The sequence below is a fragment of the Sinohyriopsis cumingii genome, chromosome 18 (assembly GCF_028554795.1).
Source record: "Sinohyriopsis cumingii isolate HCF-2022 chromosome 18, ASM2855479v2, whole genome shotgun sequence".
Taxonomy (NCBI): Eukaryota; Metazoa; Mollusca; class Bivalvia; order Unionida; family Unionidae; genus Sinohyriopsis; species Sinohyriopsis cumingii.
Window position 1 is genome coordinate 9,193,118 of NC_142978.1, and position 15,287 is coordinate 9,208,404.

The following is a 15,287-nucleotide window of genomic DNA, read 5'->3' on the forward strand; positions in this document are numbered from 1 at the left end:
CACTCTTTTAGCAGCACGGAATCATATAAAGTAACGACATACTTTGTGTATGCTATACGAAATCTAGACTACCAACCAATTACATTTAAGCTTTTGGAACCCCACAACCAATACACCTATCCCTGCTTTAAACAAAATTCATTCTCCTGAATAATAGTTTAAAACTACTATTACAATAACAAATTAACAATTTCGTCAAAACGACATTGCTTATAAATTGACGCAAATGAACTGCACTTAGCCTTTACAAGACCTTGCAAGGGATAAGTCTTCGGCAGAAATCCCTCTTCCGCATCAGATCGGTACACATGTAACGCCAGCCGTCCATTCGTATTTGTAATACATCGCATTATTGATGATCTGTCACTACCATAAGCAGAGTCAGCAAATTATATGGATCCAAGAAATAGCTAATATAATCTGTTGTCGAGAGCGTGAGGTAAAGGGTCAAATTTGACCATGCTCCAGTGGTCAAAGTTGAAGCTTATCTTCATCTTCCAGTCTCAACGAGCTGGGATCAAACTATGGATGCATCCAGTTTCTATAATTGGTATCCCTGGGCATCTAAGGTGGAGGTAAATCTAACATTATCGCCATGTTTATAACATTTAGAGCTGCATAGACTAACATTAGTCTTTTTGGCATTGTATAATTCAGTTGTCACTGATGTAGTATTTCAGAGTTTTGGTCGTGTAAGTAGTCATATTAGAGAAAGGAGCATTGAAGAAGACTGAGGCCTTGTATTTACTCTCATGAGCATAGTGTCCATCGATCTTTCGTTGGTTAGTGCCTTCTTCAGTTTGCATTTGTACCACAGGGTCCATTTGTCGATACAGCAGATGTCCAGTCAGACAAAAGGAGTACAACTCCACTCCATCTGGACCTCTGTTTGTGTGGATGAGTAGCACTCACACCGTCGTCGATATAGACGCCGGCTCCTCTGTTTGCTCTCCATGATTAGATATGAACTTGGACTCAGTTGTATTTTTAATCAGGTTTTAGGGCTAGGATGCTGGCATAGTGCTGATGTTTTCCCTAACATGGCATACCACCAGGACTATGTTCGCGTCTCCCAACCATCGCAGCAGCCTTTCTCTTGTTCTGATAACAGCAACAAAATCAAGGGCATTGGAGATTGCAACTTTTCTGTAGTTTTTTCATGCGGTACACCCAACAGCGATTACTCTAATAAAAACTCATGCTTTAGAGTATGTTTTGTAGAGATTTGCGATGTCTTTAGACATGAATCTTCATCTACTGATGGATGATTTCTTCTACGGTGCGCCATGGACAAATTATTCTGATGAAACTGTGAAGACTAATTATCAGATAGTTCTTTATTACCATGTTACTGCTAAAGATCTATGCGCAGAGCCATCAAGCAACTCTCAATGTGGAGACAGGCCATTCTGTATCCTAAAGAAGACCAAATGAAAGAAAGAAAAGGTTCAGTTATTTGCAGGCATTAATTCTTAACACTTGTGGCATGACAGTAAATTAATCAATTAATAGTTATCTCCTATGCAAATTGATATAGCCATCGTTTAAAATTTCACTAACATGTGCTTTAGAGGCCTTCATCTTTGTAAAGCATTTGTTCGACTGAATCTCGAAAACTGGAGCGTCCGAAATACTCCCTTCTGTGGCTAACATGTTACAGCAAGTAAAACAGCACACTTCTCATGGAGCATCATCGAAAGAAAACAACGCGCTTTTGAAAGATATTACTTCTTTATAAATGTGTAAACATAACTTTCCTTGCCTCTGATAATGGAACCATCGTATTTGGTGTCTGTGACGTGCTGGCGTGATGAGAGGAGCGGAATGGATCATGGATTATAGCAGTATTTCATCACCACAGGCCTGTTTGACTGTATGGTACGTCATTTCCATTTGACGAGGGATTATGCTTCTAACGCTAGGTTGTTAGGGTAAGGATATCGGCACATCTCTTGAAAGACATGATACTGAAAATCCTTTCTCTGTTTTGAGTGTAGGTACTGTGGTGTTTAAAATGCATGTAAAAAGTTGTTCAAAAAGGCTTATGAAACGGTTGTATTCTCTTGATCCGGCATTGCAGTTGACTGTCGATTTAGTAAAAGAATCACCGATAACAAGCATGTATTTGTTTCCAAGTCTTGTCTTAGTGAGCTACCCAAGGATGTTGATAGCCACTTTTTCAAGTGATTCTCTAGCTATATTACGAGAGCTTTACATGCTCTGCTATTCTTTCTGAAGGTTTACAGGCAGAACACCCGTCACACGTTTGATAATATTCTTGTATATATGCTTTCATATCAGTCCAATCTAACCGAATATTTAGTCTTTATAGAGATTTATAAACTCTATGATGTACTGTTGTTGGTATGTCATGAAAACACTTTACGAGCTCTTATTTCTTTGTTTCAGGAACGATAAACTTAAATTTGTGAAGCATGCCTCTTGTTACACTGAGACGACCCAACTTACCACCGATTATTGTTAAGAACGTTAAACTGTTTAAGACATCTTAACATAGCGGTTGATCACCTTTTCCCTCATGCACTTACAGTTTAAATCCACGTTAGAGTCCTTCAATAGCTGATTTCATCTGGTCACTTGAACGAACTTCAACCAATATAGTTATATGTAGATTTCATATCAAACATAAGATATATACCTTAAGATCTATCACGACACACGCATACCATATTGTAACATGGTCGTCCCGTCAAGACACCCACTGGAATGTATTATGTGTTATATCTTCAAGTCATACTTTTCTAACAATTCTAATACCGATCAATTTGGCCTTCTGGCATTTTGGAATTCAGAAGCCATCTGCAGATCATTATGACTGTTTTGTGAGAGCAGACACAACAGTTAGTAAATCTCTTCTTGTTACACAACTCTTTCCTTCTGCCCTTAAGAATCATCTGCTATGGTAGGCATTAACTTGTTCAGTCCCATTTTGTATCTGGGATAACACAGTACGATTTCAACAATGCTTGTATTGCTGTCTAAAACAACAAAAACAACAAAATCACCACGAAAAACTTTCGAATTTTGGGATACCCTAAACAGGACTGTTAAACATTCAACCTCCCCAGCAAAGTGAATCTATAATCCTTTAATCTCCTAAGAGTTGCTTGACATTTCTCTGACCATATATAGGTACATCCCTGTTCAGTCAACCGATGTAAAATCTTAGCTATAGCTGCAGTCTAGTAAACAAATTTCATATAATATCTGCAAAGACATTCGCACATTCCTCACATGCCTATGAATTAATCAATCCTAAACGCTTTTAATATCATATGGATTTGTAGCAATGCATATATTACTGAAAACAAAAGCGCAAAAGAAAATAAAATTGTGTCCCAATAATATTACCATTTTTCGGACTTAGTTTAAAATAAGAGTGTTTCAAACGTTGTAAAACCTTACACAAACTCTCGATATACTCCTAAAATATTATTGGAAAAAAGAAAAGAAACAATAAACTATAATGTTGTCAAGGTAAACCAAATATACCCTCAAAGACAATCACGGCAAGACTTTGTTTATTATCTTATCAAATGTATTGGGCGAATGGCACAGACCAAAGGGCATAACAATAAACAGACCTTGTCTCCACAATGTACAAAAATTGATATTTTAGGTCTATGTTCTTCAGCCATTTTTTCCAGCCAAAAACGAAATTTTAAATCCAAGGTAGAGGGACATTTCAAACCTCAATCCGAATGTATATCATTAATGTAATGGAGGGATTGGCAATCTTTAATAGTACACTCATTCAATGTACAAACATTTCAGCAAAATCAAACAAACTCGTCCTTTTTTGCCACCATGACCACATGTTTATACTATGGACTGGAAGTTTAAATAATTCTTCTCCGACTCATTTCTTTAATTTCCATCTAAGCCTCTTTTCTTTCTTCGAGCTGAGGATTATAAAGATTCTACTTTTTCGCTTTGGCTGAACATGCATCAGTAATATGTTCTACAATATTTGTTCAGTTAAATGCATCAGGCAGTCTAGGAACAAGTATTGTGGGTTTTGTATTATTATAAAAGCAATACTTTTTCTTTGTTCTAATTGCTAGTGATCTGTTAAATTTACATCGCTGTTTTCATACGAGTGAATTAATGCTACATGTGCTGAGCAAAACACATCAGTTATTTTTCAAGAAATATATATTACCTTCTGACAGTATGACCATTTGTTAAGGGAACTTGATGCCAATGAGGCGTTTACCCAACTTTATATCAACTTAAAACTTTCAACAGAATGGAGCAATTTTAACGTTGGCTACAGCCATTTTCAAATTTACGGATTGTGTGTCTGCTGCAGATGTATAAGCATATGTGTCTATTAAATTACCTTTTTTAGACTGGTTACATTTACACAAATGTCAATCAACAATGCAAGTTGCATATTATTAACTTTATACGAAATAAAATAACATTTTGTCCTGCCCCATACATCCCGCAAAGCGATAGTTGCAGACTGTTTTGAGCCTGTCCAGTGTGGCCCCAAAACTCGATATCATGTCGATTCCTAATAGTTAATGCTTTGGTTGCTTGAATTCCGATGCATATTATCTTTAGAATTATATTCATCCTTTCTCTCAGCTGAGAACTTGACTTTTAGTTTCGGTACTGATAATTTTTCTCACCATTCTTATTACTTCTGTCTCCATCCGGATATCACTGCATTTATTTTATTAATCTTTAGTTCAATAACATCAGGCTTATATTGTTCAACCGTTTGCTATTGCTTAGCTACCATGACTAGTTTCCCTCTGTTTTTATTCTGCGATTGAGGGCGCTTCTAAATATATTGTTATTTTCTCTACCTCTGTAATATCGTTAGGTACAATCTCTCTCAACATCAATCTTTGATTATATGCATATCAATGTTTTATTCAGACCCCCCCCCCAAACCACTAAAACAACAACAACAGAAAAACATATTATCCGCCATTTGTATCAGTAGGAAAACGATTCAGACGTTTTCTGATTAAGCATCACTATACTCTCACAGTGTCTGGAACTACTTTTTTGGAGATGTTTCCTGATAACAAAGCGTGAAGACCTATGCCATAGCCTTACTTGACATGCAAAATGATACGAAATCTGTCAATTCCCGCCTTAAATAACTGTCAGGACACTTTTGTTATTCCCACGCCAAGTTCCCATCAGCACCTATCACAATGTCCCTTCAGAATCATATCAATCAATCTCAGCCTGAGCTCACGAAACCGTTCAACCACTCTCAACCTCGTCTCTGAGAAATCTTGTTCATTCGGATGCTGAAATCTTTCGTGATGTAACATTTGACAACTATATCCATCTATGTTTGCACACACAAACACTCATATACCATTGAACAGTCCTATGCGGAACTCCTTTTTCTTCTTGTAACAAATTCCCGTTTGTATTTTGAATGATTCCACTGCCTCCTGCCAGCAAACCCCTGTTTGTATTTAAAAAGATTCCACTGCCTCCTGCCAGCAAAACCTTGTACGTATTTTGAATGATTCCACTGACTCCTGCCAGCAAAACCCTGTTTGTATTTTGAATGATTCCACTGCCTCCTGCCAGCAAACCCCTATTTGTATTTAAAAAAGATTCCACTGCCTCCTGCCAGCAAACCCATATTTGTATTATGAATGATTCCACTGCCTCCTGCCAGCAAACCTTTGTATGTATTTTGTATGATTCCACTGCCTCCTGCAAGCAAACCCCTGTATGTATTTTGAATGATTCCACTGCCTCCTGCCAGCGAACCCCTATTTGTATTTTGAATGATTTCAATGCCTCCTGCCAGTAAACCCCTGTTTGTATTTTGAATGATTCCACTGTCTCCTGCCAGCGAACCCCTATTTGTATTTTGAATGATTCCACTGACTCCTGCCAACAAACACCTGTTTGTATTTTGAATGATTCCACTGCCTCCTGCCAGCGAACCCCTATTTGTATTTTGAATGATTCCACTGTCTCCTGCCAGCGAACCCCTATTTGTATTTTGAATGATTCCACTGACTCCTGCCAGCAAACACCTGTTTGTATTTTGAATGATTCCACTGCCTCCTGCCAGCAAACCCCTTTATGTATTTTGAATTATTCCACTGCCTTCTTCCAGCAAACCCCTGCATGTATTTTCAATGATTCCACTGTCTCCTGCCAGCAAACCCGTTTGTATTTTGAATGATTCCACTGCCTCCTGCCAGCAAACCCCTTTATGTATTTTGAATTATTCCACTGCCTTCTGCCAGCAAACCTCTTTATGTACTTTGAATTATTCCACTGCCTTCTGCCAGCAAACCCCTGCATGTATTTTCAATGATTCCACTGTCTCCTGCCAGCAAACCCGTTTGTATTTTGAATGATTCCACTGCTTCCTGCCAGCAAACCCCTATTTGTATTTTGAATGATTCCACTGCCTCCTGCCAGCAAACCCATGTTTGTATTTTAAATGATTCCACTGCCTCCTGCCAGCAAACCCCTTTATGTATTTTGAATTATTTCACTGCCTTCTTCCAGCAAACCCCTGCATGTATTTTCAATGATTCCACTGTCTCCTGCCAGCAAACCCGTTTGTATTTTGAATGATTCCACTGCCTCCTGCCAGCAAACCCCTTTATGTATTTTGAATTATTCCACTGCCTTCTGCCAGCAAACCTCTTTATGTACTTTGAATTATTCCACTGCCTTCTGCCAGCAAACCCCTGCATGTATTTTCAATGATTCCACTGTCTCCTGCCAGCAAACCCGTTTGTATTTTGAATGATTCCACTGCCTCCTGCCAGCGAACCCCTATTTGTATTTTGAATGATTTCAATGCCTCCTGCCAGCAAACCCCTGTTTGTATTTTGAATGATTCCACTGTCTCCTGCCAGCGAACCCCTATTTGTATTTTGAATGATTCCACTGACTCCTGCCAACAAACACCTGTTTGTATTTTGAATGATTCCACTGCCTCCTGCCAGCGAACCCCTATTTGTATTTTGAATGATTCCACTGTCTCCTGCCAGCGAACCCCTATTTGTATTTTGAATGATTCCACTGACTCCTGCCAGCAAACACCTGTTTGTATTTTGAATGATTCCACTGCCTCCTGCCAGCAAACCCCTTTATGTATTTTGAATTATTCCACTGCCTTCTTCCAGCAAACCCCTGCATGTATTTTCAATGATTCCACTGTCTCCTGCCAGCAAACCCGTTTGTATTTTGAATGATTCCACTGCCTCCTGCCAGCAAACCCCTGTTTGTATTTTGAATTATTCCACTGCCTTCTGCCAGCAAACCTCTTTATGTACTTTGAATTATTCCACTGCCTTCTGCCAGCAAACCCCTGCATGTATTTTCAATGATTCCACTGTCTCCTGCCAGCAAACCCGTTTGTATTTTGAATGATTCCACTGCTTCCTGCCAGCAAACCCCTATTTGTATTTTGAATGATTCCACTGCCTCCTGCCAGCAAACCCATGTTTGTATTTTAAATGATTCCACTGCCTCCTGCCAGCAAACCCCTGTATGTATTTTGTATGATTCCACTGCCTCCTGCCAGCAAACCCCTGTATGTATTTTGAATGACTCCAGTGCCTCCTGCCAGCAAACTGTCTCGACTGTTCAACATGTCTTCATTTCTAGCAACATTCATCAATGAAACAGCCTGCATGGATGTCTTACATCTTCTATGATCTTTTGAGGTTTGTTCTGACTTCTGGGGTGTATCTGTTAGCGTTTGCCACTTCACTGTTTAATTATTTTAAACTAATCTTTACTACATTCCGAATTACTGAAATACCTTGCCTTTTTTCTGTGATAAAATCTTTAAATTGTATTAATTTTGAAACCTGGTTATGCTATCTCCCCAGTCGGACATGCTATCATTAGACAAACTTTTGTCATCCCCAGTCGGACATGCTATCATTAGACAAACTTTTGTCATCCCCAGTCGGACATGATATCATTAGACATATTTTTGTCAGTCCCAATCCGACATACTATCATTAGACATAGTGTTATCAGCCTCAGTCGTCGGACATATTATCATTAGACATACTTTTATCAGCCCCAGTCCGACATGTGGAACTTTGTTACCGAAACAGCGGAGATACAGAATAGTGATGGAATGGAATCAATGTGCCCGGCCGAAGAATCACCTTTCTCTTGTCAGACTTTTGTTGAGCAAAAAGTTAGAACTAATGTTACTGTTCATTATTGTAAGTTCTTGGTTATGTAGAACTTGTTATTTTACTTTAACGTGCGAAGTGGTATTCATTTGACAGAGACTATTTTTAACCGTATTACGACTTATTGCATCATCATTATGTTGAATTCTCGCTCGATTCGCATCGAAATTCACTTGTCCGTTTCGTTCATTTCTACGTAATCATATGTATGAAGATACAAATAAGAAAAAAGTAAAAACGCACACAACGGACATTGAGAGGACAACTTAATTCTGTCTACATTTTGTGTTAGGAGGGATTTTTCCATGCAGTTAGAACAGTTGACTTGGTTACCGCCATGGCTAACCCCGAGAAGGACAAACATTGATTGGCTAACTAAGGTCACGTGACGTGAATAGGATTCTATAAATATGAGTGATTACAATGCTGTCAGAGCGGCAAAGTACGAACATTTAAGTACTAAAGAATTTCGGCCATATATTCTAAAATCATCAATTATATATTTTTACACAACCGATATTAACTTTGTCACCTTAAAATCTCAAAACTGAACCAAATTGTTGTGAGAGATTTTAAGTAGATTTATTACATGATTGATATTGAATTTAAATGCCTTATAATTATTATATTGTAATTCTTTATAAAGTCGCTGCTATCTCAAACCACACTGCTCAAATACACTAGTACTAAAAAATATGTTTTCACTGAGATCACGCTGCTATGTCAGAATGTGTTACAGTCAATCTAATAAAATTAGCTATTAATATACGCGAGAATTTAAATAATGTAGTAGCAGCAGGGGGGGCGAATCGGACATTTTGTCCAAACGTCATTTGGCTTAATTAATACTTTCTGCACTCAGCGGATCCGGTGTCGTCAGCGCCTGGTAAAAAAAAAACGACGTCGTCGTCGTTGTCATCGTCGAGGGGCCAAATCGACAATTGTCCGGACGTCATTTGGTTTAATTAATGCCTTCTGCGCGCCGATCCCAGCGTCGTCAGCGTCCGGTAAGCACATCGACGACCGCGTCGATGTCATCGCCCCCCCTGCTGCTATGATCTTACAAACAGAGTGATCACTAACTCCTCCTCTTGCAGATCAATTAGGTTATTTGACTGATCGGTAAGTCTGAAATTAATTCTCGTTAAAAACCGATTATGGCATCGCATATAGACCGGATTAATCGGGTTCTCAACGATTAAAAATCCCGGAGGGGCTGTTGGTGAAAACGAATAAAGGATATACCCCTGTTGAGCTTGATTTGATTGCTTGGTATCTACCTGGTAACTCCCTTCGATAACATCGCACACTAGATTAATCGCTATCACCGATGCGATATTTACGTTGTATGGAGCAATATGCCTACCACCATCTCCGTTATCGTGTCTGAGGATATAAGTTGATGGACCGAGAAAATCATTAAGAGACTTTCTTAGTTCTGTCGCGTTGTATCCTGGAAACTTGAAATTGGGTAAATCGGCTTCTGTGATATTATACTCGGTTAGGAATTTTTGTTTACTACCATCGCTGTTATCGGATATCATTTTAACGATTCGTTCATTGACATATTCCATGTCTGATATAAGTTGATTTAACACCTCAACGTGTTTTCGTGCTTTTGTTTTCCGTAGTTGTTCTAGTTGCAATTGGTAATAATGATTAATCTCGACAAAAGTATCAGTGATATCACTTAAAATAACTGTTAATATGGCGACCGATTCGGGATTTTCCTTATGCTGAAAATACCACTGCATGATATTCCTGTCTTGAAATAAAAACCAACTGGGTGATAACGTGCTTTTTATAATAGATAATTTACCTAGATACCGGGGGGTAATTTCATGATACGATTGCGCATTCGTGTGCAAGTCCTCGGGGGTTTCACGAGGTGGATTCTCGGGCCATCCTAGTATGGTTCTTACTGAACTGTTATAAATATCAACCATATACCCCGGTGTGCTTATTTCAATCGTCGACGATAACGTCGGTTCATGAACCGTAATAGCGATTTTTGATTCCTTTCCTGTGATCGATTTTATCCTGCGCTGAAATTCTCCATTGATTTGTTCTATTTGGTATGACCCAGTTGGTATTGTAACCTCATTCCAGTCTGGGGTCCCATCGGGTTTATTTGTCCAACAAAAACCAGCGAGTTATTAGGTTGTTGTCCGTTAAATGTGTCCGCTCGGATATTAGGCCAACTGTGATATATTCGCAATTTTGCCAGCGCTATTTCCTTCACTGGAACCGGTGATGGGAAGTTCACACTGAATTCGGGTTTTGTTGACGTTATCGATATCATATTTGTTTGTACCGGAGTGGTGTTCTCCGCGATCCGTTGAAGCAACTGAAACCCTTCGGGGTTCAGCGACATTATTATTATTCGTTGTTTTTAGTGTCTAATTTCAACAACCAGGTGGTTCCGGCTTCCAGCTGAAAATCCTCGATTTTTGACATCGCGGAGCTATACAACTGGACCATCGTGGAGAATTCAACATCGGATATGGACAAATTATCAATCGATAACGAGATCAACCCGGATAATTTCGAGTACGCGTCGGATACTATTTGATGTTTTACTGTATACTCGTCGAGTTTTTTCTGAAAACACGATGATATCTTTTTAGTGATTGCGTTGGCGACTCCAGCAATTGTTGTCATCGCGGAGATAGCGATTGGAACAGCGATCGGGGCTATCGTGGTCACCGTGGATAAAATAACACCGGTACCGGCTACTATACCCGACACCGAGTACACGACCGCGTCGATGGCGGTTATTTTTCTGCGGTATTTTTTTATTTTTGCGCGGTATTGTTCGGAAAGCGTTTTCAAGTTCGCGGAGAATTCTTTTGCGGTATCGAATCGATATTGATGTGACGTCGGTGATACCTCTGATTCAATTACCCTGGTGGTCATTTTTATTTTAAAAGAGCTAGTGTTTTTAATTAATTAAATTCGCTGCAAATTCCACATACCATGTAATGTTTGCCCCGGCTAGATTTCTATCAACGGCATAAATTGTAAACTGTTCAGTTGCGTTCCTGTCTATAATTGTTGATATTGTATTGTTAAACCCGGATGAACTCGACGATAATATATTAAACTGCATCATTGAAACCAGTGTCAATCGATAAATGCCCTTAACAGTTGCGGTAATATTTACTGTATTCTGTGTAGGAGTCCAATCGAATGATCCATGCCGAATTGTGTATACTGTGTTGATGATGTTCTCATGAGGGGTTTTTATTTTTTCGAATTGCTCTGCTACTCTCGGTAGTCCGTCTTTAATCGCTTCAACATCAGTTCTAATTATTTCCATTCTCAGCAAATTCGCGTCCATATTATTCTTGCTCGCTGCAACATTAGTTTTGATTGTTTCTATTTCCCGTGTATTCTCGGTCATACTTTTTTTGTTCGCTGCAACATCAAGTTTGATTGTTTCTATTTCATATGTATGCACGTCTATACCTTTTTTGTTCGCTGCAACATCAGTTTTGATTAATCCTATTCCCCGCCAATACGCGTCTACATTTTTTTTGTTCGCTTCAACATCAGTTTTGATTGTTCCTATTTCCTGTGTATGCGCGTCTACACCCTTTTTGTTCGCTTCAATATCAGTTTTGATTGTGTATGCGCGTCCATATTATTTATGATCGTTGTAACATCAGTTTTGATTGTTTCTATTTTCCGTCCATGCGAGTCTACATTATTTATGATCGTTGCAACATTAGCGCCGATTATTTCTATTTCCCGTTCATGCGCGTCTACACTCTTTTTGTTCGTTGCAACATCAGTTTTGATTGTTTCTATTTTCTGCCCATACGCAGTGATATCATTTATAGTTATTGTGATTTCATCCGGTTTGGCATTTTTTTTACCAAGGAATTTATCAAAGTTGTCATCGATCCTGTTAACATTTTTTCGTAACGAGGTAAATTGGCCCGACAGCGTTGTAAACTCCGAAATAGTATTTTTTATTGTTGCAAGATTTGGTTCGGTTACCGTCGGGGTCCCAAAAAAACTAGCGGTAGTGAGTTGTATATCGGTGATAGATTTTTTCACCTGCGTGTTGAGTTCGATCATAAATACCTTCAACTCTATAAATTTGTCTCGGACGAATGTTATCCTATCCATCACCTCCGACAGATGTTCACCCGGTTTGAGTCGTCCGTCGCCGGCATACAGCGCGATAGTGCCATCGGCGGTATCACGCCGTCGTGTTAAAACGTCATCCAGCGACACATTACTGGATTTCAATTTACCCTGGCGGTCTTGAAATACGACTATTTCACCTGGGTCAACACTTGTTAGATTCAACGTATCAGCGATTTCATCCTCGACTAGTTTTTTTATGTCATCGGTGGCGAGCGTTTCCGTGGATTCTTTCAGCGCCGAAACCGGTCGTCCCCAAATATCAATCATCGTTATTGTAAAAAAAAACGGCGTTTCTAATTAACCCGCCGGGCCTCTACGACCCCACTAGTGTATTCGTTTACAACCACATGAGGTGGTTTTCGCGATGATGAAATCGCTGCGAGTACGTTCAATACCTCACGGCCACATATCGGTGGGTCACTTAATCGCTGTGTTGGCAGCGTGGAATAAAAAACCCGGGCTGAACACGCCCGGATATACCGCATGAACTCGTTCGGCGGGGCTAACCCGTATGAATCAAAATAGACGATCGCACGCGGATCAATCGCGTACGCAACCCAATGAGTTCCCGCTCCGGAGGACCCATCGAGGTTAATTATGCCGGTTTCAATATTCCTTGGTGCCGCCGGTAATTGATCCCTCATAAAAACACCTCTGAAGTTTTTTATCGCTAGCGCGTTTGCGGCGTCTATTAAATCAAAATTAGACATGGGAGTCATTGACTCCTGAGTCAATAAACGGTTCCCGGTAGTCTTAGACCCTTTCCCGAGTACCATGAATACGGGGTCCCCGGTAGTCTTAGACCCTTTCCGGCTACGGGTCGTTTTTTTTTGTAGCCTTTCCCGGTTGCCTTCTTCAATGCCATCCCCGCCGCGGTACCAACGGCTCCTAACGCCGCCGCCTTAGCCACTGCTGGTGCGGCCGCGGCAATCAATGCCGGAATCGCGGCTAACAGCGGAAATATCCCACCGGTCTTTCCCATGTTTTTAATCGCTGCGGCCGAGAAATCTACCTGAACACCCTTTCTGTTCTTCATCGCATTATTGAAATGTTTTATTTGACGCGCCGTCAACGATATCTTATGATTACCACCTGCCATCTGTGACGGCTTCAGCGTTATTGTGGTCCCGCATTGTTTAGCCGACTTTCATCGTAATTTTTTGACTTGACCATCAGTCAACTCTACACTGACGACACTATACGACATTTTATTGTAAACGCGTTTTGTGCTTTCAATTACATGTTTTCCACTGGCGCATCAACGATTCTCATTCGTCCACCAACACCTTCTAGCAGCATTGATTTATCGCTGAGGATGACAGCAACCGCTCTGTAATTAACACCACCCGGGGCTATACGAGCTCGGAAGTGTATATCAACGACGGATTGTCTCGTTAAATCAAGATGTTCCAACGAAAAATAATAAATCGGATACAGCTTTTTAAAATCAAGTTGTGATATTTGCAAACCAGTGTCGACGTTTTGATCACGGCCCATATATGACAGCAATCGATGATACACACGTGCGATATGGTTGTCGCCGTAATTAAGCTGTATATCCTCGGATGGTTCCTGTTGTCCGTTTATTCTCAGCGAAACATCCCTGACCCCTAATTGATCAAATATCATATGGCTGCGTTCTTGACTGCCCAATCGTTCCCTATTCTGTAGCGCTATAAATATATGACGCGGGGCTGAAACACCCTGTTTTGATGCCAGGTGCCATGTAAACGTATCGGCGACGTTATCCTCTTTAGCATCAGTTGTTACCGCTAGCCAACTCAACAACGATTTCCCTCCCTGTTCCATAAATGATAACAATCGTGCTTCCGTGGTAACTGATGGAGTCAGCACCGGCATCCACAATGCCATTTTAGTTAAAACGACTTTACCGGCAGCGACGCCAGCAGCATGCCATATTGCATTGTTATCATCGCCCCTTCGCGTGAGCGCGATTGTATGCTTAGCCCCATAGATAACTCTTCTGACATTTCTGCAGAATCCAAATATGTGATGGAGTGGAATCGCGCATGAAAACTGTCGGCGTGGTTTTTGCAACATCCCTACTCGTGCTGCGAATCCCATATTGTAATTATCGTTAAGACTTTTTATAACAGTGAAATTATCGCCTGGTTTTGCTCTGCGATCTGGATTGGTTGCTTCAACCTGGTCAATTGTGGTATTTTCTTTTATTAGCACGTTAACGTACTGAAAATGGTCAGCGTTATCGGTGGTGTCCTTCGCAAACATCATAGATGGGCCCGCCGATCTCGTATAATCGTCCGAGTATCTCGCTAACCCAATTATCGTCGTTGCAACATCAACCTCGCGTTCTATTGATTCAATTTCTCGCCCGTCAATAAGATATCTGGCGCTCTCAAATAACGCCATGATACCGTTGTTGACGAAACCAACTCGAACACGATCGTCATCTGCGTATGGTGCATTATCGGCAGCATTTGTCACGAGTTCTCCCTCGATTTCGATAAACGCTTCACATGGCAGAAAGTATCTACTGGTATCTTGGACTTGAAGTTCAATTCGCGATCGTAGGTCAGGTTGCGCTGCATAATAAGAATAATATTGATAATCGCGGACAGAATCATCCCTGCGCACTGGGGCATCCATATCAAACGCGGGATCAGCGGTTCGCGCAAACATTTTATTATTTATCATGTTGATGTTTTCAATTGCGATTTTCTTTGAATTCTGTTTAAGACCACTCTCCCGCTATTGTGTTCATGGGCGCGTTGGTGGATGACTGAGCCGCCAACGACTCTAGTTTTTCTTCCACGGCGTTATTTATTACTTTACTGACATTCGCAGGCATCACCGTCGTTGATGGCATCACCGGTGGTTTCTGTTTTTTTCTTGAAAATCTCTTGGATTTCACCAACCACATTAGTTTGTCCTTTGCTGCAGAAAGCGCCTTTCCGGCAACGTCTCCAA